General features: G+C 46.6%; 2 pseudogenes; both read right to left on the reverse strand.

The window, feature by feature from the left end:
* Positions 1–736: 736 nt before the first annotated feature.
* On the reverse strand, positions 737–5294 carry LOC141943773 (cytoglobin-1-like; annotated as a pseudogene).
* Positions 5295–10008: 4714 nt separating this feature from the next.
* On the reverse strand, positions 10009–23789 carry LOC141944140 (heat shock 70 kDa protein 12A-like; annotated as a pseudogene).
* Positions 23790–24706: the final 917 nt, after the last annotated feature.

Consider the following 24706-nt stretch of genomic DNA (forward strand, 5'->3'; position numbering starts at 1 on the left):
TGTTTTTCCTATGCCTCTCTCCATCACGGGAGCAGGGAACACAAGAGCCTTAAACCATTGGCCAGTGTTGTCAGGCTCTTCTCAGCCCAGGGTGTCTATGGCAACGATGAGCACATCATTACAGCTAACCATCGTCATGGCAAATAGTGCTCTTAACATGCATCAAAGCAAGTAAATAAAAAAGGGAAATTATTTTAAGATTTTCAGACAAGTACAAACTACTTGTACGCCCTCGAAGGGATTTGAGACTATAAATATTTTTTTACAAGTCTTGTTCTTTTCTTACAATACTTGAAGATGCTGTGCAATATGCTTCCCCTTCTCCCCAAGCTGAATAAAATACCAGATCAAATAAAGCATCCTGCCTCATCCTCCCTCTCCGGCAAGAGTTCATCTTCTGGACTTTGGGATTTGAGCATCCTTTTCCAAACAAATGGGATGGGTAAGGAAAACTATGCATTGAATGAAGGAGAATTCTACATTTTTAGCTGTTTTCAAAATTGTTGTTTCATGGTCAAGTGAAAAGCTTCCCTTCCCACCACCTGAGGAGCCTGATTACTGCAAGTGTGATGGGTGCCTGGGTGGGAGCTTGAGCTGGTTTCAGTAAACCCCCTCAGTACCACCAGTAACTGTGCACTGTAACCAGCTACCGCTGCTGCACATTGCAAGTGCCTTTTCCATGCTACAAATGAAAGGACACATCTGCTTTCTCTGTGTTTATTGTGTTACACTGAAGCAAAATGGCATGTGGTTATTCGCAGTTATTACTTGATTATTTCACCATGTCTAAGGAATACAAGGAAAAGCAATTAAATAGTTCAGGACTCAGTTACTGCTGAAGGGAGGCTCAGGCTGTGCAACAGCACAGGATGAGGGCAGCGCTGTAGAAATCCCATGCTGAGCTGAGCCCACCACGCTGCCCACTCAGCGAGGCAGCAGCCTCCCTCAGCTGGATGCATTCTGAGTAGCACAGGAGCTAGCGAGCTCAGTACAATTGCCCTCTCCTGGGTAAGTGGGCAGAGCAATTTGCTGGGCGTAGCACCATGAAATCCACACACTGGAGATGTTCATCCCTGCCCAGAGGTACCACATTCAGTGTTGCCATCCCTTGTGCTTAAAGCTGCACCAGGAAACCTCTGCCAAGGTTGGGGAACTCCACTGGCTCATGTAGGATGGGACTTTCCCCGTGTCTTTCTCAAATGTTAGTCCTTCTCATATGCCACACCCCCCATTGTTTTAGTTCAAACACAAGACAACACCTGTGCCTCTTAAATAGTGTCCCTGGAGATGCTCCAGAATGGTCTCCTGCTTGTCATTCAAGAGGATGGAGAGGTGGTAGCTGAGATAAAGAGCTGCTAGTGCCTCTCTGGGCTGGTGTTGCTGGAAGCAGCAAGTCTTTCTCTTAGGAATAGCAAGCTCAAAGTCATCATCTTAAAATCTAGTCTTCAAGGACGGTGGCCAGAGGAATGCACCTGGAGCACTGAAGCTGCAAAGCACATCAAGATTTGATGGTTGGCTTTGATGTATCTGCGGGTTTTATTTAGCTGTAGAAACTCAGTTTGCTAAGAAAATTATTGATATTGATATCTACATTATATAAGCCTTTTTCTTGGATTTTTTTAAACTTTTTCATTCTTCCAACTGTGGCTGGAGGCCCAAAAGCAGCAAATCAGTGCTGGCAAGACATTTGAAGAGCCTGGAGATTGCGCATCCTCATCAACTCACCTCTTTGTAGACATTGTTCAGGTGAGTGCAGATTTCATTGGCCACCTTCTCAAAAGAAGCTTTGCAGTCTCTGCCAAATTTCTCCTCCATCAGTTGAAGATAATGTCACAGATAATCTAAACAAGGAGGGAAGAAACAACCAGTTTGAACTTTCCTCCACATTAGAGACATAAGAACAAAACATACATTTCTAGTTGGGATTCTCGGAGGGCAGAAAGAAGAGTTTAGCAGCATATAGCATGCAGAGCTTGTAATGGGTCATGGAAAATTAGGTGCATTATAGGATTCAACAAAAAATGCAGTCACTGCTGCTGTTTTTTTAACTATCCTGTATCTAGTTAATGTTGACTGCACCCATCACTTAAAGATGGCTGTACAGGACCGGTTCACTTGGTTTGTCTACTGCAATCCTTCTCCTGGCAGAAGACTGTCCCAAACATTTAGAGGCCCCAAGGAGCCCCGTGTTGGACACCTATGGAATACATGGCTTGGGGGGTAAATGTCTTCTTAATCTTTCCTGCTCGTTAGCTATCTAGCACTCTGTAGCAATGAGGGTTTGTTTGTCTTTACAATCACTAGGTAGGTGGTATACTTTGAAATGTCAACTCCTTTTCTGTGCAGCATTTATTCTTTTGTATTCATCTTTACCCTGAAAAAGTCTTTTGAGGATCTCTCCAGTAGAAATCCTCACTTATTCTCCCACTTACCAAGAATTGGGCCCACTGCTTTGGAATCCACCTTTCTGGTGCCTGAGTGATGTTTGCCAGAAGGTGCCTCTTTTTAGATTTTTGTGCTGTGTAAGGCAGACAAAACAGTTATAAATGCACTCCACTAGTGACCTTAGGCGGAGTCATTTGATCCTGTATTTATTATCTGTGTTTGTTTAGTGATGGCAATGCTGTTGCCATTGTTGCTCAATAACAGCTGGCTTAGTTGTCCTAGAAAAGCTCGGTTCCTGTTACTAGAGAAAAACATCAAGGATGAAGAAGACATGAAGTCCAGTGTTGAGCTGCTTTTCTGTGTCTTGTTATTAAATGACAAGCATGGGAATCCTGTCGCACTGAGAAAACTCCCTACAACTCATGGGCAGCTCTGCAGCTCCCACCTGAGCTGACCTGCCTGCATCGCGTCTGCCTTCTTCCCAACAGATGCCAAATCTCTCATTCCTGCTATCTGCTACCATCAACTGTCTCACCTTCTACCACCTCCACTCTCTGAAGCATATATATATTTAGATATACAAAGCCTGTTTTCCTCAGTTCTACCCCTTAAAGAGGAAGACATCCTCCAATCACAATTACACCCCCTGGGAAGAGGGCTGCTGGCTCACCCTAAAGTTTTTGGGGTCAATCTTCAGCTGGGTAGCATGTGTCTTGCCAAGTGGGTTCATATCCCAAGAAAAGCCTTGGAGTTGTCCAGGTGTTGCACCATGTTGTTGATGGCAGTGAAAACCATCTTGCTGTGGCCCCCGACCTGATCTGACTGTTTCATCTCTTTGGTGGAGTCCATGCCTTTAAAGTGTGTGAAGTAGCTCTTTGTGTCTGGGTGGTCGGTAAACATCCTGTCGAGAAATGAGACACATCCTAATTTATGGACCGAGGCTTTGATGCAGATATGGCTTCACATTCCAGGCCTTGTCTTAGGCATTTATTGCTCATTTTCCTTCTATTTATTAGAACAGACACCTCTTTCTCCTGCGTTTCTTGGTTCTCCTTTGCCCTTCCCATCTGTGCACAGCCCCTGTGCCCACAGCAGCCTGTCCCCTCCCTTGTCTCTCCCCAGGACACTTCCCTTTGCTCACTCTGCCTTAAAACCTATCCATCCTGAATTTATTCCACTGCTTTTAAAGTAAACATTTCCTCAGTGTTAGGTGGAAATAAAATCCACAGAGAAGTGGGAGTGTGTTCACACAGGGTGAGTGTGAGAGCACAATAGTCACAAAGATGTTCTGGACAGCAGATATGTCCACTGTTCTCCCAGTGGGTGTTTTCATGGAGAAACTCTACTATTAGTTTTGTTAATTAACCCCTTCCTAGAGTCCATTCCAAAGCATTCTTACTGCCTGTGATGGATTGTTGTTTGAGTACCGGGTACTGCTCATTTTGTTTATTCAAAAGTAACACAATTCAATGCCTCTTGTAAAGGAATTGCATTTTATAATACATCAATTACAGTCATCTTGGTCAAGCTCTTAAAAAAACAGTTTATTCCATTGGGTGAACTAGTTATCCACCTGAAACAGCAATAGCAAATTCCAGATTGCATTTCGCAGAGTCACAGAACAGTTGGGCTTGAAGGGACCTCTGGAGGTCATCTGGTCCAATCCCCCTGGTCAAGCTGGTTGCCCAGGACCATGTCCAGATGGCTTTTGGATAACTCCATGGATGAAGACTCTATGACCTCTCTGGGCAACCTGTGTCAGTGCTCAGTCGACCTCACAGTGAAAAAGTGATAAGATCCCCCTGAGCCTTCCCTTCTCCAGGCTGAACAGTTCCAGCTCTCTCAGCCTCTCCTCACAGGAGAGATGCATCAGTCCCCTCACCATCTTCATGGCCCTTTGCTGGACTCTTTCCAGTATGTCCATGTCTCTCTTGTACTGGGGAGCCCAGAACTTCTTTAAATGCAGGGCTTGGGCTGTAGGACACTAAGGCAAAACCTTGTAGAATAAATTACCCTGGGGAGCCAAGCCACTGTATGCTACTAGCATTTTATAGCTGCATTTCTGACCCTGTGTAGGCTGCAGATGGAAAGAGCAGGGCCTAACAGTTTTTGAGGCTGATCCAGGCACAAGATGTGATATACAGGAAAGCCAGAGGGAGTGGTAAAGATATGATAACCAGAAATAGTATTTGGACTGATCAGTGCATATGGAGGTGATGCAAGTCTCAGCTGAGAGAGGGACATGTGAAAGGTGAATAGAAGAAACTTCTGTCTTATGGAAGAAGAGAGGAAAACAGAGTGAAAACTAAGAGAGGAAAGCCCTCAGGAAAGGTACAATACAATGAAACAAATGGTCTCTGAACTGGAAAGACTGAAGGAGTATCAGAAGAGAAATACTGAGGACATACAAGTTAAAAAAGAAATCATTAAGGGAGTTTAGAGGTACGGGGAAGAGAGAAACAAGGACCATATTTTGTTCCCATTTTCTTTCATACCACACTTTCTTTTCTTTACCTTAAACGGGTGAAGAAATTGTTCTTGTCTCTTCTTCCTTTCCCACCCCCTTCCCCCTTTCCTTTTACTTTTCTTTGTGTGGATCTCTCTTCTTCCCTGTTTCTTTCCTGAGGTGGGATAAACCACAGCAAATCAAAATGTTCCCAGCAAGGGCTGCATGAAAAACATCAAGACATGCTCCTAGGTGGTAACTCCATTATTCTTGCCATTCCTCCTTCAACCCTCTGGGGTAGCAGCAGGATGGGCTCTTTCCTTACCTGATCAGCCCAGCTGTCCCGTTGTCCTCAGCATCCACATACATCTTCTCCCAGACACCACGGGCACTTTGCACCTCTGCTTCAGTGGAGGACATGGTGGAGGAGACATTGGCAGCAGGAGGGAGAAGGACAGGGAGGTCCTGGCAGGGTGGTTCTGCTCCAGTTCTCTCCTCAGAGCTCTCTAAATACTGCCCCTGGGATTTAAGCGATCTTGAATGGACTCTTTGTCTCCATTCCCCTCAGCCACATTTCTGCAGGCTTTAGGGCTGCCTAATCACTTTTAATCAGGAAAGAAACCAACCACATGAGGAGGGAGGACTAGTACTCTCACCATAGCATCAGGTGCTGGAGCAAAAATCTCACTGTCTGAGTAGAGAAGGGAAAAAAAAGGAGTTTTCAGTAGGGGAGAAAAAGATCAGCTCTCCTCCCCTCTCACCCTTGTCGAGGCTAGTGCTTGGCTTCTCTTTCCCAAGGGCCGTCCTTGCCTGAGCACTAATTTTCCTGGTTTGCTCCCAAGAGCGCTGCTGTGCTGCGGGCGCCATGGCACCCTGCCATCCCCTCTTCCCATCACTTCCTGGTCCTTCAGTCCAACATTCCCATTTCCAGCTCCAGCAACTCTCTCCAGTCCTGCTTTCATGCCACGGTCACTGCTTTCCCCATAGCCCTCTGGTTTAGCAGGGGCTCACCCCACAGCTGCTCCCAGACTTGGTACCAGGCAGGTGGGAGTCATCACCAGCCCAAAATGACAGTGGTGTGGGGATGGTGACAGCAGCATTGGGCACAGAATCCATGACCCCAGTGCCCTGGAAAGTCACCTCATTTTATCTCAGGAGATAAACAGTGCAGGACAGCCAGGCTGGGAGCACAGGCATTTCACTACCCTAATCCTCCGGGCTTGCAGCTGGAATCTCTTCCTGTCCCTAAACTCTACCTGCCTGGGAGGGAGAAAGAGATAAGGGACAGGAGAAGGGCCAGAGTGTAGCTGCAGATGGCACCTATGGGCCGTTATCATCACGGTCACTTGGAACCAGAGGCAAAAAAAATCTTGGATTATCCATGCAGTGCCTGGGCTTAACCTCTGGTAGGAACGTTCTGGTTAAGTCCAGGGTGCACACATGAAATAAGGGCTAAGGGCCTCGAGGAACTATTGCTGCTGCTGCTGGATGCCAAGTGCAGAAAAAACCTTGGATTGTGTGGTATTGTTTAGAGGAGGGAAGGAAGAGGCATGAGTGGGAAATGTGTGGCATGGTGGGCAAAACCAACCCAATATCCCAGGGCAGAGGGAAAGTGATGGTTACAACCTCACAGAGACCGATCGGTCTTGGTGGGCTTGCGTCCCACTGCTGCTGAGGGATGCCTCAGATAACTTCTGATAACCCCCTTCCCTCCCTCTCCCTTTTCACCACAGCAAAGAGTAGTCTGATAGAAAGCTGCACAGCCTGATGCTTTCTCATCCCAAAATCCTCAGAAAAATGTCCCAGATTTCAGGAGAGCCCAGGGGTGTGGAGCATGTTGTGCTGGTGGGACTGCTGCCTCTCTGAAGGCAAACACAAACCAGGGAAGCACCAGCTGGCGAAGCCCAGCTGCCAGCACTGGGATGCGGAGAAAGTAGCAAGGATGGCACCACAGGAGTTGGCAGTTCCCAGGACTTGGGAGCCAAAACCGCCTGGGAGGAGCTCGGTAGCGAAAGCACCAAGTTTTTGCCCAAGAGCAGAACCCACATCAGGTGCTTGTCATGAGTGGTCTGGGAGAGAGCAAGCTCCTGAAGAAAGAGCAGCACCAACTTTAGCCAAAGGGAAAGGGGCTCGGGTAGGTCCAGAGCGTGGAGGTAGAGCTGATTTTTCTTTGGGATGTGAATGTGTATGATTACTCGCAACTTCTCCCCCTCTATGTAGGTGTCATGTTCTCCTTGCAGATCCTGGTGCACCCTGACTTGCTGTGGACAAGACTCAGTGGGAGAAGCTAGAGCATGGTGGTGAGCCCAGCTCTCTGGCCTGAGCTGTGGTAGCAATGCACATTCTCAAGGATGAGTCTTCTCTCTTAGCTTTCTTAGACTTTTCCTCTTCACCTCCCTTGTTCACCCTTCGTTTCCCTTCCCTTTGTCTTTTGTTTGCAGCAGTTCACAAGCAAACCCCAGCTCCCCTAGGGGACTTCCCCTTTGCTCTCCCCAACTTTGTCTGGGACATTGCAGTACAAAGGTGCTCATTCACTCGATATATTGTCAGACATCCTGTTGTGGGCCAAAAAATACCCGTTTTGAGTTGGGAAATTTCAAACCAATTGATTTACTGCCAATAACAAACCAACCAACACTAGACACCTCTCCTCCTGCCCCTGTCCTGGTCCCCCACCCCTGTGCCACAGGTTACACCCCGGCCCTTTGGTGAGACCATGGGTGGTGCAGGAGCTGGGGGTTGGGGGGGGGGGGGGAGGTGGTGGTGGTGGTGGTGGTGGTGTGTCCCTTTGCTCTTGCTGCTCCTTGTGTCCTACTCAGCTGCTCCATCATGGGCTCTTCCACTGGTCACTGTCCCTTTGGGTGCTGTACCTGCCCTGGCCTTGGCTCTCCTTTTTCAGCATTCACTGCCCTTTGTTAAACATGTTTCCACAGAGTCACCATAAACTCATCTGGTTGGTCCAGCTTTGGGGTGCAATCGGTCAATTTTGTCTGTTGCTGAGCCAGCTGTGAGTAGCACAGGGCAGTCCCTGACTTCCTCTTGCACAGACAAAACCAAACAACGATGCCCTCAGCCATGTCACCATGCTCTCTGTGACATGCTTTTCTATTCCTTCCTTTCACCTTCCAGTGTTACTTTTACTGTTTTGGAAAATCATCTTCTATTTTCCGCCAGCATGACTTGCCAAGTCCTTGTAAGAGGAACACAGTAATATCTCACAAAGTTTTGACATCTCTAACAGGGTTATATGCATCTGTACTACACCTCAGGGCTCTCTAGAGATTGAAAGAAAAAAGCTCCAGAAGCCTCTTTTTTTGGCCTTGAAATGGAATAGCTGTGAAAAATATGCTGTTTAATCATAAAGTTGTCATGTTGTTGCTGACACTCATCCCTCCCCACCCCAGGGGAAGAGCATGCATGCTTGATTCATTTCTTTTTCCTCTCCCATGGTTTGCTTTGTTTAATATCCCAAAGGAAGCCAATGCTCTTAATGTGCTGAATGGGGAGAAATATTTTCTAACGGCAGTGCTGGACAGGACTGCAGGGACAGCCTTGGCCAAAGACAGGACACAGGGGTAGGGGCAGGCCGGAGGAGCACAGGGCACAGGGAAATATCAAGCAGGGAGCACAGCCGTGGTATTCCAGGCTGCGTGAGGCAGCCAAGCTTTTCCTGGTTCTGTTCCCAGCCAGGGAAGCAGAGAAATGGCAGCGGTTCTGCAGAGTGGCGTTTGTTTCCTTTTGGTTTCTGAGAAACCGTGTGCTTCAGGCAGAAGGCAGCCGGCAAGCTCCAGCAACAGAAACAGACAGCATCTTCTACCTGCCCAGCCATTTAGGTTCCAGCAGCAATGACAGTCTGAAGAGTTCGTTGATGCCCTGGTCACAGGCACTGCAAAGCTGCCTGTGTTTTCTTCTCCCTGAAAGTTGTTGATCTGTTATTTAAATTTCATGCTTAATATAAATAAACAACCCTATTTATTATGCAACAGGGGTTAATCCCCAGCTCAGCAGACACACCTGTTGTAGAGGATGGCTGAAAGGGGCTCAGCAGCTATAATTCTTTTTTTCCCAACACCCCCCATACTGTCAGACTGAAGTTAGACCCCCCCCAGCAGGTATTGCTAGGTTTCTCGGATGCTTAGTTTGACATGCTGACACTCAGTCCTGCTTTTAGAGAGGTGACAAACACCTGCATCTGCTCCATGCTCAGTATCTGAGCTTATTAACATTACCAGCTCATCAAAATAAGCAAAATTAGGAGCTACAATCACAACTGTTGGTGTCAATGTCTGAATGCCAAAGCCCAAATAGCACATGGGTTCAAAAGACCCGGGGCAGATGCATGCAGCTTTCCCAGCTTGCCACCAGACTGCACTTCACTCTCCCATTCAGGATCACATCCTTTTCTTGGACAAATTTGGACTCACACAGGACACACTGTGCTGAACCTGTGCACAGGTGCTGTAGGCAGGAGGCAAAGCTTTTATGGACATGGAAAACATCAAGCCCAGGTCAGAGATGTAGAGTACCCAGAGCTGGTTTAATGGAAACAACCCTCCCAAAGATTTTGGATACAAGCCCCCAGACTGCATTGAGTTACTGCTTCACATAGCACCTTTAACTGAGACAAGAGTGCTTTAATTACACACAATCTATGTAAATGATGTTCTGAAGAGATTCAAAATCCATTTAATGTCACCCCTGGCAGAGTTAAACCTGGACACCAGATAAAGAGACCTGATATCAGAGGAAGAGAAGATGTAACTGAAAGAAGACATCCGGCTAAAAGAAATAGTTATGGGCTGGTATTAGGTGAAAGTTAGGCAACAGTCCAGAAGCTTTGTATCAAACACAGGTAGAGAACAGATGATTATATTGGTGGTATGAACTATTGTGTTCAGAGATGCAAAGGGGCTAAGCTAGAAGGGCAAGAGATAAGAGATAAAGAGATAAACCTGCTGTCAGATACAACAGAAAGAGAGGTGTTGGACTGGAAGTGTGGTTGTGATGAATGGAAAGAACCAGAGAAGCAGACTAGCAAACTGTTTACCTGTGCAAGCAGAAGGCTGGATGATGGACTTTATAGCCCATTTGCCTTCTCTATTGTAGTAGTTACTGCCCCCCACTAAAGCCATGCTCTCCCTTGAGTTATTGTCCCTGCTGCTCGATGTACTGAGCATTTACACAGTTAAAAAATCTATTATAACTGCTCAACTTTGTTTGGAAGTAATCTCAGTAATGGCTTTAAATTCAGTTAGCCCAAATTTAATATCCAGCTTCAGCTGGCGTTTCTTCCCCAGCTTTGTGTCTGGCATTGGCACTGTACAGGAGCCAAGCCATTCCATTCCCTCCTCATCTATGTACCAGCATCCTGCTCTTCTGTACAACAGAAATAAAAGGATGCAGTTTGTTTGATCTGGTTCTGTTGGATGGAAATTATAGTGGGCAACTTCATTTATATTCACTGACTCCACAATTCCCCCCAGATTTTGGAAGAGATCTGTGCAATAAATATAGCCATCAGCTTTTGAGACCCTTAGTTTACAGAAGTCATGGATAGCAGCATCAACTTTATGGCTTACTGGTATGCCATATGTCTGAGCGCTGACTCTTGAGGCAACAATGGGTGAATTGACCCCAAATAAAACAGCCCCTTTTTGCAATGGCTACTTATGCTTCCATTGGACAAAGGCTACGATACTGATCGCATCTCTCAGGATTATGCTAGATGCAAAGCCTCCCACAAGCAAAATGTACTGGACCATTGGCCATCTCAGGCTTGTCAAGAATTTCCCTCAACGTATGAATTATATTTTTGATACTGTAGTCAAAAAAGTTCGTCATTTTCTCATATGTAACCATGATCATCCCATCACACCACACAGCTCCTTTTGCTTTTTTGAAGTGGGAGATGTTCTTCTTGCACTCTGCCACTCTGGTCAAGTTGTTGTAACAATGTATGTAAGACCCACCTCCCTGCTAGCAGAGCATTCCTGTAGGCTGAAGTTGTACATCATATGTTGTAATTCGGTAGGGTGGCTCTTTTCATATTCATCCCATACGTCATCGTTGAATATTTCCTCATGGAAACCAGTGAAGTTTTCATCCACTCTGTTGTCTCCCCATCCACCTCCAGCTTCCTTGTGTAATTCCTTCAGGTAATGGTTCTCTTGGATCTATTGTGATGTCTGTTGTGCTACCTACACACACACAGACAAACACAAATAAGTTGGCTGTTTTCTTTAAAGTACATGAGGTCCTTCCTTTCCACTGAATATAATCTTACCTTCTGAACTCCTGGTTCACAAGTGAGTTCTTCTCCAGCTTTCCTTTCTCATGCTCACTCCTCTGCTATTGCCTGCACACTTCTAGATTTCCTAAAGTTACTCACTTCTGTTTACAAGACTGGTCTCTCAAGGTTCCTACAGCAATTGCTGATGAGAGCTGGATGCTCTGACTTGCTCCCTGCACAATCCAATCTCCTTTCTGATCACAAAAGGAGACTGACCTCCTCACATAGATAGTTGACTCCTGCCGTTTGATGTACAAGCTCTGAGTTAAGATGAGCAGCAGTGGTGCGACTCTGAGAAAGTTGTGCTCCTCTTGATGTCTTTTTGGCATTTGTTTACAATCACCAGACTGCTCTTGGCAGGAAATTCATGTCACACCAAAAAAACTCACACAGAAACTAGTGAAATTACTAGGAAGTGCTCCATCAAATATTCTTAATGATTTACTCTACAGGGCCTGCTAGTTAATCTCTTTGTCCAGTTCACTTGCCGTACAGAGGAGGCTGTGAGCTCAGGCTGTACAACAGCACGTGGGTGTGCATCAATAGCTGATGCTGTGACATGGTGCAGACTGATCTGGTGCAATAGCAGGAGCTCTCACTATGACTGTCTGGCCTGAAATGCATGATGGCATGAGACACTCAGTGACTTCCATTTGCCATGGATCAGGCCTTTGGCCGTCCTGTTCTTTCCTCCCATTTTTCTGCCTGTCCATGAGATCTCATTAAGTGAGAAATAAAAACAAAAATAAAAACCCCATGACAAGCACAACAGTGGAGTACAAGCTCTGGGACTGCACTGCAGACCTTTGGGGACACTGCAAAACAGCCACGCTCCATGCCCAGCAAAGATGGTACCTGTTAAACAGGGATAATTTTACCTCTGCATGTGGAATGGCTGGAAAACAACAGACATGTTATGAGCGATCCAGACCGAAGGACCTCACCGTAACAACGGGCTGCAGCTGTGTTGAAGGACACTTGCAAGGTCAAGGAAGATTAAGAAACTGCGTGCATAGCCAAAAGATAAAGAAGTTGGACTGTTGAAAACAGGATGCCTACCTAGTAGGAGAGCAGCGCGTGGACACCACAGCGGGACCAATCATAGAGGGCAAAGGGGCGCATGGACAAGTAGCTTTAGCCTATTAGCAATAAGACAGCAGCGCGTGTGCTTTGTGATAGTGTATAAATTGCTGTGTAGCCTTTAATAAAGTGGCATTAATTTGATCACATTGGTCATATAAGTTGTGTCCGGGACTTCCGCGTCAGCAAGTGGCACCCAACCTGGGGCCCACAAGAGCCTTATCAAAAGTATGTGGGACTTGAAACCCTGGGAGTAGGGACCCTCTCGTCGGTGCTCGCCCGAGCAAGAGAAGACGGCTCAAAGGGGGCAGAAGCCAGCCGTAGCAGGCGCTGCCCCGGCACCTGGGAAGATGCATGTGCAAGCGTCGGGAATCTCGCCCTGATCAGGTGAGCGGCTGGGGAGGAGATGGGGTCCACACTAAGCAAAGAAGAAGCAGCAGTGGTTAAACTCCTCCAACATATACTCTCTAAAACAGGATTATCTTATTATGAGGGAAACCTGAGGAAGTTGCTGTTGTGGGCTCAGCAGCACGGATTAATCCCCTCAGTGAGTGCAGCGGCACAGTGGGACAACATTAGCTCAGGTTCTAAAGACAGTGGGAAATTCTCCACCGGGTGGAGATTGGTCCTAGAGACTCTGAAAGAACTGAAAGCAGAACGGCGGACCCTCGCCTCCGCTTTCGCTGCCTTGTCAGCAGAGGCAGAACGCGCTGGCGCTCAGGATTCCGCTACTGCTAGGACGTTCACGGGATCCCTGTTCCCCAAGGCAGCTCCTAAAAGGAGGGACGGGGACGCCTCACGCGCAGCACCCGTGCAGCAGGGAAGTCAAGAGCAAAAATCAACAGATTTACCACCTCTTGGGTCCCACCCCTCAAGCTCAAAGGAACAATCCCCGGAGCGCCCCGCCCTGCCCCGCTCCCGCTGCCTCCCGCCCGACCCCGCACCCGCCGCCACCGCCGCCTCACCAGAGGACGGCGCTGACCCAGCCCTGCCCCCGTCCTCGCCCCCGTCACCCCGACCGGTGCATGAAAAATCTCGTTATTGTTTACAAGATCCACAATTGCGAGAACTAACGAGAAAACTAGAGCAACTTGAGATCCGAATGAAGGAAGCAGCTCGGCCTATTCCTACGGCACCGCCGCCAGACCCTCTTCCTACTGACCCCTTCTTTTGCTACACTGGGGGGGGTGGTGGTCAGGGGGAAACAGCGGCAATCGGGCCGCTGCCATCGTCGGCTCAAATGGGAGGGGGGGGCACTGGGAGACGCAGGTGGTAATGGTAATCCAGCACACCGATGGCGGGGAGTTATTAGGGATGCAATAATAGAGGGGCAGTTTAACGAGCTTGGACCAATAGCATCTCTGGTAACAGTAACCCCACAAGGCAATGAGTGGGAGGCCTTAGATTGGAAAATAATTAAGGAGGCAAAATTAGCAGTAACACAATATGGGTTAAAATCACCATATACTAATTCAGTAATTCAGCATATTTTTACAGCACATTTGTTAACTCCGTATGACGTGTGCATGATTATACAAACCTTACTAACAGCTTCCCAACAATTACAATTTTTCCAACATTGGCAAGTGGCCTGCGAGGCTGCAGCAGCCACACCCCGTCAGCAAGGAGATCCTCTATATGGGGTGCAAGCTCAAATGCTGATGGGCGCAGGCCCTTTTGCCAACCCAGATTGGCAAGCAGGGTTTCAACCGGAAGTGTTACCGTTAATCCAAGAATTAGCCCTAAATCAGTTTTAGCCATACACGATGACAAAGCGGCGCCAGCATTTACTGGAGTAAGACAGGGGCCCACGGAGCCCTATCCAAAATTTATTGACAGATTACATGCCGCTATTAATGGCAATCCTGACTTAAATGATGAAATGAAAGTTAAATTTCTTGATATGCTTGCTTATGATAATGCTAATGAGAAAACTAAGAAAGCCTTAAGCCTCTTACCGCGAGGATCTACTGCTGGTCAGCTGTTGGAGGCAGCTGAGCGAATGCTTGACCAGAGAGAGCTGCCTTTATGGCTGCTGTGGTAGGAGCTGCAGTGACACCAGTTGTGCAAGGGAAACACAATAAAGGGAAGCGAGATAAGAAGTGGTTTAATTGTGGAAAACTGGGCCATCTTAAAGCAGAATGTCGACAATAATGGTGTGACCAGTGTCAAACAGATAGCCATAACGCTCATGTGTGTTGAAAGAAGGGAAACGGGACGCGGAGCGCGCCCCGCCCTCACGCGATGACACAAGTCCAGGGTGCTTGGACCGCTACTCTGCCGCCACCGCCGGGAGCGCAGGGGTGGACTTGGCAACAGCAGTAGCCGTTACTCTTACAGATACTGCGGTACAACTGGTTGAATCTAATCTGGTGGGGCCTCTGGGACATGGTTTAAGTGCCTTATTAATCAGACGTTCTTTGGCATCTACAAAAGGTATTTTTGTTGTCCCAGGACTTATTGATGCTGACTTTGAGGGGAAAATTAAAATCATGGTATATACACTTACTCCCCCCTTGACTATCATGGAGGGATCGAAAATTGCTCAGCTAATCCCATTTGAATCAAAAGTGTCTAATGTAGAAAAAAGGAGGAGGGGGGAAAAAGGCTTTGGGTCCACCGGACAACCAGATGTTTTGTTAGCCATGGACATTAGTCGGGGGAAGCCAGAGGAGCAGATGGAGATGAGACACCCTAATGGACAGACGAGTAAATTACGAATGATCATTGATACTGGAGCAGACGTCATGATCATACACTTTTATCAGTGGCCTAGACAGTGGCCTTTAGTGCCAGCAACTACAGGAATTCTAGGGGTTGGAGGAACTCAAGTCACACCCATCAGTAGAGATATAATAGCATTTATGTTTTCTGATGGCAAGGTAGTAACCACACGTCCCTGTGTAATGCACTTACCTGTGATGCTGGTGGGGAGAGATCTGCTCAGTCAGGTGGGAGCTCGACTGATTACTTCACCTTTTTAGGCGCGGCCACAGTAGAGCAGCCAATCCTAAAATTAACTTGGAGGACTGATGATCCCATATGGATCGACCAGTGGCCGCTGAAACTGGATCAGCTGCAAATTATTAATGATTTGGTACAGGAACAGCTAAATGCCGGACATATCCTGCCTTCAACTAGCCCATGGAACACTCCGATTTTCACAATTCAGAAAAAATCTGGGAAGTGGCGCCTGTTACATGATTTACGAGCAATTAATGCCGTTATGTGTGACACGGGCACCTTACAACCCAGCTTACCTTCCCCAGTAATGTTGCCGGAAGGTTGGGACCTGGTGGTTATCAATTTAAAAGACTGCGTCTTTACAATCCCCTTACATCCAGAGGATGCTGAAAAGTTTGCCTTTACAGTGCCATCGATAAATAAGGCCAAACCAGCAAAGAGGTATCATTGGGTGGTGCTACCACAAGGGATGAAAAATTCACCCACAATCTGTCAGTCTTTTGTCACTTGGGCTTTAGATCCCATCCGGAAACAGTATCCTCATTTACTTATTTATCATGATATGGATGATATCTTAGTGGCAGGAAAACAATTGGACTATGAGACAATATTGGGTCAGCTAACATGCAGTCTCAGGGAGAGGGGATTAGAGATAGCGCCAGAGAAAATTCAGAAACAGGGGCCATGGCTGTATCTGGGCTGGATTATTACAAATGCAATGATTCGTCCTCAAAAGGTAAAAATTAACACAAAAATAGAAACATTGTCTGATATGCAGAGATTAATTGGGGATATCCAGTGGGTTCATAATATCTGTGGAATTACTAACGATGATCTGAAACCATTGATGCCGCTCCTGGGGACGTCTGTACTAGCTCAGGAGCGCCGTCAACTGGATGAGGATCAACAAGCGTTACAAGTAATTACCAATAAAATAATGACAACTTATACTCACAGGCGACTGGATGATAAAGCTCTTTCCTTTATGTTAGTTAACTCTGGGGGTGAACGTGAGCACCCATTAGGGCTTATTATTCAGTTGAGTGAAACAAAACCAAATTTATGAATTTTAGAATGGATTTTTCTCCCCTTCCAGCCCAGAAAAACAGTTGTCACATGCCCTGAATTATTTTCACAACTTATCATAAAAGGGAGGCAGCGAATTTTAGACATCTCAGGCATCGAACCATCAGTCATCTATATACCTGTATCTCAGTTATATTTAGATTGGTTACTAACCGCTTCAACAGCCTTTCAAATAGCAATTGCTGATTTTTTAGGTTCTATCACCAATAGTTATCCATCGGACAAGCTCTTGTCATTATTATCCCCTCAGCGGTTTGTACATATACCCTTACGATCAGAGGTTCCAGTAGAAGGGATAACTGTCTTCACTGATGCTGAACGAAAATCTCGAAGGGCTGCAGTCACTTGGAAGGAAGGGGAGACCTGGGAACATAAAATGCTCCCTGGAGTGCCTGGTGACTCCTTACAGACTTTAGAACTTCGAGCTGTTATTTGGACATTTCAACGCTGGTCTCAAGAACCTCTCAATATAGTATCAGATTCATTGTATGTTGTGGGTACGGTACAACATCTGGAAAACAGCATGGTGAAACCTGTACGAAATCCTGTATTACATACTTTGTTGTTATAATTTGTAATGGTTTAGCCCCTGCCAGGGTCTGAGACCACGCAGCCACTGCCCCTCCCCCACAAAGGGAGTGAAATACAAAGCCCCGAGACTGAGATAAGGAGAGGTTTAATACAACAATGCAATAGCAACACAACAAACAACAACAATAACAATGAGAATAACAGTAATAACAATGAACAGGGCAAAATATCTACCAATACAGCAGTGAGAGAAAACCCGGCTGCGCCAACCCCACGCGATCAGCGAATCTTCCAGCGCTCTGGCGTCTGGACGTGAAGTCAGCATGGCATATGAATAACCGGGCTAGAGCTTCCTCCCCCACTGCTGGGGAAACTTAACCCTATCCTGGTTAAACCAGGACACAATTGCTGACGCTTTTGAACCAACGTCAGAATGAATATTTTATTATGCATATTCGCAGTCACCAGCGATGTGGAGGTCTTGCGTTGGGAAACACCCGGGCTGATCAGCTTGTTGCTGCAGCCTGGACTGGTCCTGTTGTTAACACCTTTGAACAAGCCAGGCTGTCGCAGGAGTTTTTTCACCAGTCGGCAAAAATGGTAGCCAGACAATTTCACATTCCTGTGGCTGATGCTAGAGGAATTGTACAATCCTGTCCCGACTGCCAGAAGGTAGGAGTCGGCCTCGGTTTGGGAGTGAACCCTTGAGGACTCCAACCTCTATAACTTTGGCAGACGGATGTGACTCATATCCCAGAATTTGGCAAGCTTAAATATGTGCATGTCTCTATCGATACCTTTTCTCTAGCGCTCTGGGCAACGACACAAACAGGAGAAACAGCGTGGCATGTCATTAAACGTATGCATGCTGCAATTATGGCACTGGGTGTGCCTGCACAGATCAAAACTGATAATGGTCCAGCCTACACTTCTCGAAAATTTACTCATTTTTGTCAACTCTGGGGTATACATCACATCACAGGAATATCGCATTCCCCCACGGGACAAGCCATCGTGGAAAGAGCGGACCAAACCTTGAAAGCGCTTTTGCAAAAACAAAAAGGGGGAGAGGTCTTGGCTGCTGCAGAGCGACTTGCAAAAGCGGTGTATGTGTTAAATTATTTATGGTTTACAGGTGATAGAGATGAACCACCAGTAATAATACATAGTTTGGGCTTGAAATCTGGTATAAACCAATGTGAAAATAGTGGTTTTGTTCAATACAGAGATGTCGTTACAGGAGAATGGAGAGGACCTGAAGAATTAAAAATGACTGGTCGTGGATATGCTTGTGTTGTTACAGATACCGGCATCAGATGGGTTCCGAGTCAATGGGTGCGGCCCTGGAAAGGGGAAGTCAGAAAGAATAACACAGAGCACTAGGCTTACTCACAGGTCCTAGGCAGGGGTTTATGCTTGTGTCTCTACAGGTAACAAGTCATCTACATAGGTCCCTGCGAACTGGATGAAGCCATGGATCGCAAAGAATGACGATAATAACCCTGTGTTTTGAGGCACTTCAGAGACACCAACATCGACTGAACCTGGTTCTGACCCCGTTGCTAACAGCATTACATCCAGCAAACAGTGAAGCTTTTTGTCTTTTACCGGGTTTGCAGTCGTTTTGCGCGGCTGTTCGAATACAACTGCTGACCACAGATCAGACAGAGGGACACGACATAGCTTGTAGAGGGCTGGGTCTGAATTGTCGACCCTAGGTTTTAATACATTGTGCATGGTGAGACAAGAGGACCTGGAGAGTCACACGCGCATGTGATCGGGAAAGTGTGTATAAATGTCACTTGTGCACTGACCGGATTAATTTTATACTGAAGCAAGTTGGTTGTCTGACTTTGTAGGTGAGCCAACATATCAGCAATTTGCTATTAATACAGAAAGGCAGGCTCGAGTTTTTAGAGAGCAATAGCAGTTTTTTAAAGCTTTAGGTTCAATTGAAAACCTTGGACAAAGGGTATTAGCAGAAATTAACTCTGAGTTTTGTAGACGTTTAGCTTTGCAGTGTATTAATTAGAATAACAAGATAGTAGATAGGAGTAGTGGTGTTGGGAAAAACGGCCCTCGAAGCTGACAGGTGTACCAGGACAACTGAAAAAGGGAGGTGAAATGATGACAACACGTCAAACGTGGATATCGTGGATCATGTTTATTTTGACTTGTTTCATATTAGGTAGTGAAGGGATTTTCGTCATCGTACCCAGAGCAAACATTTGGGTAACCTGGGCAAACACATCTGGGATAAAGGATTTTTGTTTGAGTCTGCAACAAGCAAATGATCCTTTTCGAACATGTTTAATTGGCATTCCGTTGCGGGAAAATGAAACTGATTTTGATGGATATTGGAAACAACAGAGAGTGAACCTGATTAGCAGTCAAAATGATGATGGTTGTTTCATTTCAAATAACACCTATGTTTGGCCTTCTATGCATAGCGCAGCTTGGCAAAGGACAGTCATTGAGAATCTAAATCGGTTAACTTCTTTACCCTTGCAAGAATTGGATTTGTCGGCTAGTGTTACACCTGTTGAGTACGTTAATGTTACCAGGATGCAGAACTGTGATAATGTCGTTCCCAGCTACAGCCAGTAAATGGCACAGGAGTGGTTTGGTTTGGTGACCCATGGCATATTTGGTTGGCACAGAATGGACACCAAGACTTGTTTGTAGGTTACCAAAATGTAACAGGGCATTCTTCTTGAAATGATTTGATAACAAGAAGGTTCTCTGTAAAAACCACAGCGGGTTTTAAACTTCCACCCGGAGTCTTTCTGATTTGTGGGGATAGAGCATGGCCTGGTATTCCTATACGACCTGTTGGTGGTCCTTGCTACCTTGGGCGACTAACATTGTTTGCTCCCCACATGAGAGAATTGCTAAATCCCAGTAAGAATCAGGGGTGAAGATCACGCAGATCTGTTCGAAACTTTGATGAAACATGCAATGATGAAGTACAGCTGCCATCGTTAGCCACTGTTATAGCCACATGCTTTTTCCTTCCAGGAGGAATGGCTACCATAAATGCAAAAAATATACATAGATTAGCTTGTTGGGGTGAAAAACAATTTAATTTCACTTCGCAAATGATAAGCGCGTTACTCTCTGATGTTGATAGTGTTAGACATGCTACTTTACAAAATCGAGCTGCCGTAGATTTTTTATTATTAGCACACGGGCACGGATGTGAAGACTTTGAAGGGATGTGTTGCTTTAATTTGTCTGACCATTCGCAAAACATACACCAGCAATTAGCAAAACTGCGTGAGAATATGAAACATATTACTGAAGGACATGATCCCTTTTCCGATTGGCTCACTAGACTTGGGATGGGGGGTTGGTTGCAGACATTGGTTAAAGGAGTATTGATAATGCTAATAGTTTTATTGATTTTGATGTTGCTTCTTCCCTGTCTGTTTCAGTGTTTGCAACATATGTTGAATGGTTTAATTGAGCAAATGTTTAAGAAAGGAGAGGTCTGGATCGCTCAAAAACAAAAAGGGGGATTTGTGGAATGGCTGGAAAACAACGGACATATTATGAGCGATCCAGACCGAGGGGCCTCACTGTAACAACAGGCTGCAGCTGTGTTGAAGGACACTTGCAAGGTCAAGGAAGATTAAGAAACTGCGTGCATAGCCAAAAGATAAAGAAGTTGGACTGTTGAAAACAGGATGCCTACCTAGTAGGAGAGCAGCGCGTGGACACCACAGCGGGACCAATCATAGAGGGCAAAGGGGCGCATGGACAAGTAGCTTTAGCCTATTAGCAATAAGACAGCAGCGCGTGTGCTTTGTGATAGTGTATAAATTGCTGTGTAGTCTTTAATAAAGTGGCATTAACTTGATCACATTGGTCATATAAGTTGTGTCCGGGACTTCCGCATCAGCATCTGCAGTCAACAACAATATACTGGATCCCAGGGGAGTCTTCAAACTTCTTCTTGTCACTGCTGTCTGCCATTAACCCTTCCTGCGGAAGCTCTTTGCACCAGAGCAATGCAGCCTCTGGCTCCAAGGCAATGATCAGCTTCTCAGAAATCATATGAGAGATGAGTCCTGCCTAAAATCACAAGAAAGAGGTGTCAGTTCAAGCAAAGGTGGCAAGATCACCACTGCATGAATGCTACCTGCTAGGGAGGCAGTTCTCTCCCCAGGACCCCACACTGGGGTGGTGGTTCTTGTACCGCTGATCTGTGTGGGGCTCATTTCTATGTGGTGGTGGAGGAAAAGGGCAGAGCAGTTGTTACTGGCAGTTTGGGACGTCCCCTCGCCCACCACCCCCAAACAAGGGAGATTTCTCTCCCTGATAGACTGAAATTTGAAATACAAGTTGTTCAAATGTTGGGGAGTTCCTCTGCTTCAGTGGGTAAATAATCTCTGAAGATAATTTGAGGAAGTGGGATAACCCTTACTTTCACCTCTTTTGCTGCATGAACTGCATGAACGTCCTGGCAGCAGCACTCCATATGGCCAGGATGGTAATGACCTGGGTGATCTCCTCCTGGCTGTAGATGGTTTGGAAAGACGTCTTTTGGATGGTGTTCAGGGCATGTTCCTTCAGGTAGCACAGGCTTTTGGAAAAGACCATCAGGGTAGGAAGCATCTTTCCATTGCTGGCTTTCAGCTCCATGCCAGAAGTGACTTTCTACAAAAAAAATCTCAGGGTCACACATGGCAGTCTCAGCAAGAGACCTGTCCCCTTCACACTGAGCACTGTACAACACATGGCACAGAAGGAGGTCCTGTCTCCAAACCTGAGCAATTTCCCAGCAATGGCTTCAGTATTGTGGCAAGCTGCAGCCTAATTGACACAGGTCAGCTACCAAACCACTTACCCATGACATCTGTGATTCGATAGGCAAAATACCAATGTGGTTGATAAGTCAGCTGTTTCTCCTGGGCCAAATTTTGTAAAGACCCTGTAGATCCTCCTGAACAGCCAGTGGGGAGAATTGTACTTTCCATGTGACACCACCATACGTTTCCCCCGTGTATGTATAGAAACTTCAGACCTTTCTGCTTGCACCTATACTCTGTGTATGGCATTAACAAAATATATGCTGGACAAACATGCAGACAAACAACCCTCTGGTCTGGCACAGTTTCTCTACAATGTGTCTTGTTGGTTTATGTATCTCCCTGAGTGTATTTGAAGCAGGTGGCTGCTCTGATGCTTTTTTAGTCTCTCCCAGACCAAAACTCCCTCCATCAGTCCCTGATTGCCTGATCAGGCTGGCTGCGTTTCAGGAGCCAGCCTTCACCTCAGGTGCTTCTGTTTGTTTTGCTTCAGCAGCCACCTAAATGGCCCTAAATCACAAGGATTATCAACTGGATAATCAGCTCCATTAACTTGGGATCCTTTACAGCCAATGGAGAAAAACAGGCAGGTCCAGGTCCTGCTCAGGTTAAATAGCACACAACTAGGAAAGGTGAGGTGAATCCTGTTCTGCAGGTGCAGCCACTTAAGAAAAAGGTAATCTATGTTCATTTCTACTTACAGTTTCATTTCCTGTCACTGTTCCTGGCTCAGTTAGGAGAGAATGATATAAGGAAGCTGTTATGACACACCCTCTATGGACACTTTCTATGGGGATTCAGAAATAACTACTTATGTGTCTAGGAACTGGTGTCTCCCTTTCTTGTCTGAGCCCTTCTAATGGTTGCCCAGAGAGGTTGTGGAATCTCCATCCTTGGAGATATTCAAACTGGCTAGACAATAGTCTTGGGCAACCAGGTCTAGGTGGTCTTGCTTGAGCAGAGAAGTTGGAGCCGATGCCCTTCAGAGGTCCCTTCCAACATCAATCATTCTGTGATTCTGTAATGAAATTTCCCTCAAACATTCTTGGGTGCAGAGAAATGGGGTTGAACTAAAGCCTCTCTTCAGTCCCCTCTGAAAGTGAGTGAGAACCCACTACTCCACAGGGGACACTGTGACAGACCACATCATTCCCAGCTTTCCCAGGGAGAGAAGTCTTCATAGAGGCCTTCCACCTACCGCCTCGCCCCACATCCAGTTCAGCGCTCATTTCTTAGCACTGGGGGATGCCAAAGAGCAGACATGAGACTATCTGGGGCTGGCCCTGTGATCTGGGTTATTCCATCTTTGGGAGGCCCTGTGGGACCCCAGACACAGACAGGGAAGCCCTAAGGTAGCCTAATGTTTGGCTGAACAAGCAAATCTAGAAAAGCTGTGAAAAATTCTGAACTAGCACAGAGCCTTCAGAGAGAAATGATAGCCAATCTATGCTTGAAGGACAGATAGCCACTCTTAAACTGGCTTCAGCACATCATTTCAGGGGAGGGAGAGACAAGCTAGGGGGAGGTACATAATATGGGGAGAGCCCTTATGCTCATCCTGAGGTTGTCCACCTCATTCAAATTACAGGAAACTTCACTTGTCCCCTGTTGAGGACCAAGGCAGAGAGCCCCAGAGGGAGGCTAGTTTCTCTGCCAAGCTCAGGAGCAGGGCAACTTTTTGTTAAGAACAAGTATTTGGCATCACCAAGGTGTTAGTCAGGTTTTACTGTCTTTAGACAATGAACAGCATCATTAAGGAAGGGCCCATGAAGCCTTTGGCTAATTAAGAAAATAAATAATTTCTTCTTCAGTTCATCAAAATACCCCTTGATTTCCCTTCATTCATATGCATCAGCCAGATTTACTCAGCCCTCTTCACTAATTCCTCTAACCCCCACCCCTCAAATAAATGAACAGCTCTCACTCCCATTAGCAGTAACCATTACACCTACTGTGTTGTACAGCTTCATCTTGAAGTTCTGGAAGGAGTACCAGTTGTCAGCTTTGCTGGAGGACAGGCTGTTGTATGTCATCACAGCATCATAGCCAAACCTCCTGAACTTCACTTCTGGTTGAACAAGATGCACATGGGCATCTTCAGGGTCTTGAGGCCGTGCTCTGTCCTCCAGTACACCTGGCAGATTTGGTCCATACCTGAAGCAAAGTTTGTTGGGTTTGTGTGTGGTGGGGTTTTCATAGAGGGGAGGGGGTTACAGTGGTGGCTCCTGTGAGAAGCTTCTCAAAGCTCCCCCAGCTCCAAGTGGGACCCCTCTCTGGTCAAGACCAAGCCAATTACCGATGGTGGCCATGCCTCTGTGATAACATAGTTAAGAAGGGGAACCTGGGAGGAAGAGGAGTTGTGAGGGAAATACCTCTGTAGACACCGATGTCAGTTGAAGAAAGAGGAGGGGGGAGGTAGGCGCACTGGAGCAGAGACCCCCCCTGCAGCCCACGGTGAGAGGGCAGGCTGTCCCCCTGCAGCCCATGGAGGTCATGGAGATCAGATGCCCAGCTGCAGCCCATGGAGGACCCCACGCAGGTGGCTGTGCCCAAAGAAGGCTGGGACTCTGAGGGAAGCCTGCGCTGGAGCAATTTGTTGCTGGGAGAATTGCAACATGCAAGAGGGACCCACACTGGAGCAGTTCATGAAGACCTGCAGCCCATAGGAAGGACTCATGTTGAAGAAGGTTCATGGAGAACTGTCTCCTGTGAGAGGGACCCCATGCTGGAGCAGGAGAGGGGTGTGAGGAGTCCTCCCCCTGAGGAAGAAGGAGCGGCAGATACAACAGGTGATGAATTGACTGGAACCCCATCCCCTGCTCCCCTGTGCTGCTGTGGGGGAGAAAGTAGAGAAATTAGGAGCAAAACTGAGCACGGGAAGAACGGGAAGAATGCTTCTCACTGTCCCATTCTGTCTATTGTTGTTGTCCTTAGTGTTTTAAATTAAAGTGATGTCCTTTTCCTCTCCCTAACGACTCTGTCTTTTGCCCAGTGGCCCATAATGGTGAGCCACCCCTCCCTGCCCTTATCTCGATTCCTGAGCCTTTTGTTTCATTTTCTCCTTCCCATGCTTGAGGGAGAAGGGATGCATAAACGGCATCTGATCAGTTGCTC

This window comes from Strix uralensis, chromosome 5, assembly GCF_047716275.1.
Source record: "Strix uralensis isolate ZFMK-TIS-50842 chromosome 5, bStrUra1, whole genome shotgun sequence".
In the NCBI taxonomy this organism is placed as follows: domain Eukaryota; kingdom Metazoa; phylum Chordata; class Aves; order Strigiformes; family Strigidae; genus Strix; species Strix uralensis.